This window comes from Camellia sinensis, chromosome 11 (genome assembly GCF_055761805.1).
Source record: "Camellia sinensis isolate YWXY chromosome 11, ASM5576180v1, whole genome shotgun sequence".
In the NCBI taxonomy this organism is placed as follows: Eukaryota; Viridiplantae; Streptophyta; class Magnoliopsida; order Ericales; family Theaceae; genus Camellia; species Camellia sinensis.
Window position 1 is genome coordinate 139,033,200 of NC_138971.1, and position 6,080 is coordinate 139,039,279.

Here is a 6,080-nt window from a genome sequence, read left to right on the forward strand (position 1 = left end):
TTGATGTCTTGAAAGTGATATTTAAAGATAAAATTTGATACATTAGTATCATCATTTTAATAATTGATATTTCTACCATAAATCCCCACTTGCCTCTTCACCACAACCTCAATATCCCACCTCCAAAAGCCTCCCTCTTCTTCCAATGGTAGTGCTGCAACGAATAAGAATAACATGAAGGGTGAAATAGTAATTTTGCAAGAATAAAGGGTTCAAAAGTAGTTTCACCTAATCTGTTCGTTTTATTTAAGTCTAGCTATATTAAAAAGAAGATTAATATATATTAAAAATTTTGAACAATTTATAATTTTTTCAAACTTTAGTGAAATTCAATACAATTAAAAAAAAAAAAGAAGTATTTAACGTCCTGATGGACCCTTTTTCTTATTTTTCCAATAGTCAAGTCATTAAAAAGTAATGTTCCACACTATTAATTGTCGTGTTGTCTCTATAAAATCAACACAAAAATATTTATTTTTACTATTTTGACCAATAAAAATCTAATTTTTTTTTGAGAATAATAAAAATCTAATTAAGACACTACATAAATTTTGCTCTAAAACCACTGAAGAATTTTTCTTATAACAACTATTAACCAACCCAAACAATTTACGGATAATTATAGAAAAAATGGCATAAACTTAAAATAATTACAAAAAGATAAAAGTATAAGATTTAATTTCACAATCTAATATATAAATGATTTATACTTTCTTGACATTGCAATTATTTGTGTTGATATAATTTTTGTGCAATTCGACCAACAACTTGTGTAATTATGATTTTGTTGATCATTATTAAGTCTGTCATTAATAAGGTGGTCAAAGTCAAACAAATCCGAATTGTACCATTATTAAACTAGGAACTTACTAAACCCACAATTAAACAGAATCTTACGCCACTTAGGGGTGTTTTAGAAAAATGGTTAAAAGTTGATTTTTTAAATTTTTTTTTTAAAAATATGTAAAAAATGTGAGAGACGATATGACTCAAAATTAATTAAAAATTAAAAAATAACTTTTAACTCACTTTTCAAAATAGGCCTTACTAATATAAATTATCTCCCTCTAGATACTTCTCCTTCTATTGAAGGGAACAACCTCAAAAAAAAAAAAAAAAAAAATAAATAAATAAAGAAAAAAAAGAAAGAAAAATTACATGTCAATAGAAGTTTAAAAAAATATTTGCAATTTACTATAAACTTTACCAACATTAAAATATAAAATGATATACTTTTCCTTTTAACTTTTACACTGACATGCATTTTCTCCATCCAAAATTTGGTAGAACTTTTTATTTATATTTTAAAGACGATTTGGGAACTACAATGCAAAATGTGTAGTTGATTTGACATGTTGAATTTGGGATTAACGTGGCGTTTGGTATGTTTATTAAAAATGTATTTAAAAAATTTGAAATTGAGGTAATTTTGTTTAGAATAATGTTTTGGTAGCTCGAGACTTTCTCCCCGAATCCCCCTAATGCCCAAAACGACGTCGTTTTGGGCATTATATTTTTTTTTTTTTTTTTTCATTTTTTTCTTCCATTTTCAGTCTGAAACTGAAACGCAGGGGGAAGAGGGAGAGGGAGAGGGAGAAAAATAGAGAAGAAGAAGGAAGAAGAGGGCTGCGAGCCTCGCCGCCCGCCGTCGTCGCCTCACCGCCAGCTCGTTGCAGCTGCAGCAGCAGCTCCAGCTCCGACCGCCTCTCCGCCTCCGCCTCCGCCTCCTCCCCCGAATATTATGCCCCCTCCAATCCCTCCCCCTCCAGTCCCTCATCCTCCTCCCTCTTCCTCCTTCTTCTTCCTAGTTCTGATCTGCAAAAAAAAAAAAAAAAAAAAAAAAAAGAACCAAAAACGGCGTCGTTTTTGGTTCGGGGGATTCGGGGGAAGGGGTTTCGAGCTACGTAGCATCAATCTTTTGTTTAACACACTAAAAAAAAAAAAAAAAATCTATGACTAGAATTGTTTAACTTTGTTAACTCTTAAAAAACAAAGCACAAAAACAAACCAACAAACAAACGAAGGCTTAGAATAATTGAACCAACCATTATTATTTTAAAACAATTAAGGGCACATGATGAGATGACTTCTATGTTCTTTATTTTATTACCTGCCTTGCCAACAATGCCTAAAACCACTCCACTTTGAGACCTAATTTTAATATAAAGTCTTTCATTTAATTGTTAATAATTAAGGCCAATGACACAAATCCTTTCTCCCCTCTCCACTTGTGTAGACATAATCCCATGATTCATGTTTTTCGTATCTTTTAGTGTTTGAAAGTCTTTTTATATGTTCTTTACATCTAGAGATGACTTTAATTTCTCTTAAATCTGTAAGATTACAGTTTAGAACTATAAGCTTATTATGAACCCTAATTCGATGATTCAATTTATTATTCAACAAAATGAATGATGTATTTTTAAAGTATTACTTAAACAAATGTGATAAAATTATATTTGATTAAAATAAATAGATAAAATCTGACATTCATAACAAGCCGACAAGCACAAACTGCACCCATCTAATCCATTGTATAGATTGAAAAGAAACTCAGCCCTTTACATCTTCCCTTTTTTCATAATGTTGCTAAAGTACATCACAATTCTTTTTATGGCGTGTTTAGTTAGGGAATTTGAAAAGGAAAATTAAAAAGGTAGGTGAAATGTGAATAAAATATACTTATATTTCACATAGTTTCACACACTTTTTCTGTTTCCCTTTCTAAATCCCTCCCCAAATCCCTCATGACTCTCTCTTTATAGCTGTTTTTTCACCCCCTTTTCAAAAAAATCTGTCTAGTGCCTTTTAACTCCAGTTAATTTACTTGTTTGTCTTGGTGCAAGTTTGTGCACCATTACATAAGGAAAATCCACCTTTAACAATCTTTTGTTTGATTGGTATTGCCTTTAGTTACTACCCTTTGTTTAATTGGTATCGCCTTTAGTTATAACCCAAGCAAAAATTATACTACCGTCTCTTGAGATTTTAAAAAATTGCAAGTCTTACATCTTTAATATTATTATACTAATCTTCCTAAAACTAATGAATTACTGATAAAAAAAAAAAATAATTAAGTAATATATAAATTAAAATTTTAAAAAATACCAAACTTATTGTATTTCTCTAAATCTTAAAAGAAATCAGTGTAATTTACCCTATTTTGTACTATTCTTGTGAGTTGTCACAATTAAAAAAAAAAATGAAAAAATAACCTCATTTTTTATGACATTTATGTTAGGCAAAAAAAAAAAAAAAACTAAACTAAACTAAACTAAAAAATTCACTAAAAACAAATAAAACCAGCAAAAATATATAATAAAAAAAACCCTAAAACATTACAATTGAATCATTGTTACCGTTCAAATTGAACTCTCAAACAATAAGAAATAAAAATAAGGATAAAAATACTAACAAAATACACGTAACAATTTTTTTTTTGTTTTTTTAAATTCAAACAAATAAAATGTCAATTTATGCCCATATTCTAATCAATGGTCGATTTAGGATGCACATATATAATTTTAGAGGAGAATCATTTTAAAAACCTTAAGACTAAAAATTAAGGAGAGACACATGCTCCTCATAATCCTATAGTGGCTCCGCCCTTGCTTGAGCCCGCCAAACCACTTTGCGGCACTCCTTCCCCTCAAGTGGACTAGATAATTTATGGAGTGACAATTAATATGATAATGCCAAAAGCTTGCTCATATTATACAGGTCATGGGTCCAATAGCCCTAATGAAAAAAGAATCAAGTAAAACTAATGACAATGGTACTCAAATGAATTGTTTAATCACTTCCATCTCCATCACAAAAGTTGCTTTACAATTTCAAGTAAAATATATTGGAAGGGGGTGTTCATGAAATCTACTAATTTGGGTAAATGACGAAAACACCCTTGTGTGCTTTTCACATGCACATTCTTGTTGCCGTATGCCCAACAAGAAGCCACTCTAGATCTATGCTGCCAAGAACATAACAAAGAAAGTTGAATTGATTGCAATTCCCCATCCAGTATAATTTAACCTTACCCAATCAGTGGTCCAAGCTCCTAATGATTCATCAATTGTGTGTGTGTGTGTGTGTGTGTGTGAGAGAGAGAGAGAGAGAGAGAGAGAAAGAGACTGACAACCAGAACAAATTTTCAACACAACTAGCAAAAAGTTGGAACTCATACAATACTTTCAAAGGCAGGACCACCAACCAGCACTGTCTACCTCATATTTGAAAAGGATTTGTCTATTATGTATTGAAAACTTTTCAGGTTGCTTTGGAACTGATACTCTTTGAATGGAGAAGATTTGGATCTCAAAATTACAGAGACATAGGAAGATTGGTAAGGGAAGTTGGGTTGAGAAAGATGTGAGAGAGAGATAGAGAAGATATATAGCAAATATAGAATGTACCATTTGTAGGAAGTCTATGTTGAGATTTCTAATTCACCTCAATAAAGTCTATCCTCGGGTATGGCAGGGTTGAACTGCCTTGGACCAGTTGGCTGGACTTACAGGTCTATTGTTGGGCCTATGGGCCACTAGCCCAAAAATAAAATGTTAAATATATAAATAATAAAGTACCCCTCTCTAACAACTTAAGTTTTTAGTTTTAAATCAGATGTGCTTAAGAATTTAACATCATATCAAACAACATAACTTGAATTCAAACTTAACCGTCTACCTGATAATTATAATACTTGCAATGGCTAGCCCTGGTGGTTAACCTAACAAAATTGGAAAATAAAAGGTATTCATCCACGAATCCACAAGTTAGGAGTTTTCAAGGAAGAAGACAAAACCACAAGACACAGTTGTGTCGTTTCACATCCACAATGGACTGAAAGCTATACTAAATTATGAGCCATAAACAACTTATCTAGACGACCACAAAATAACTACAGACAAAAAAAAAACCATGCCTCTGAAAATACACAAGTTATATCTGAAGCAAAAATCAATGTCTACAATCACAAGTTGCAACAAAAAAGTGATCTTATAAAATCTCAGAACTCGGTACCATGTGCCTGATTATGCGTGCAGTCTAATTATTAGAAAAGGTGGGATACAATAGATAACGCAGCACCATTAGAGGACAAGGGTTGAAAGACAGCTTGAAGGACTACAAATGTGACATGCATTGCAATTGAAGAAAATGACAACTTGAAGAAGGTGACAAGCATGAGGCGAATTCAAGAAGATGCGAAGTTTATCAATCAATAATGCTAAATTTTGGACAATAGTTGGATCTACTAGATATTTGTCATGGCTACAAGACAATCATCTCGTTGCTCGCATATGATGTGAATCAAGGGCAAATAGTCTTCTTCAAGGCAACCTTTGACAAATTCACAACTCCCTCAGTATAAATTATTCGAGTATGTAGAAGCAATGTGTTAATTCTTCATGAAGTTCTACCCTGCAAGGATAGAATGAAATTGTAGGGAAAATAACACGGGCATTTTCTCTTCGTCAAACCCAAAATTAGGGTGATTTTAATAACAATAAGAAGTCAATTTTCTGTAAATTAGAATCCAAATGCCAAATTAATGATATCATTTTTATCAACCTAGACAATGATGGAATCAGCATTCTAGCATGGAATGGTTTCTCTACATAGTAAACAAGTGTAATCTGAACTGACCTTGCCAGAGTTTCTTATGTCCCTTTCCCTGCCGACGCCACACAGCTCAAAGTGTAACATCAAATTTGTCAGGAGGATACATCCAAGGATTGATTAATATGCACAGCGACCCAATCCTGACACCAAAACAAAACGTGACCGACTTTCATGTCTTACTTTCACTAGATGATCTAGATTAATAACATGCCAAACTATGACATTGACCAAACATGTTTCAAGACAAGCCAATTCAATCCGAAATGCGGGCTCATCATTAATCATCATACACTTTTGTCCGAAGAAAAATTGAAGCATATTCTACAACAGACAAAACAATGATACTGACCTGTCATGTGGGGGTGTCAGATAGAGGTCCACCTAGATGTAACCACTTCAGAATCAGCTATATGGGAAACTGGGAATATAACCTGTGTCACTACAAGATTTCAAGCAGTAACCAC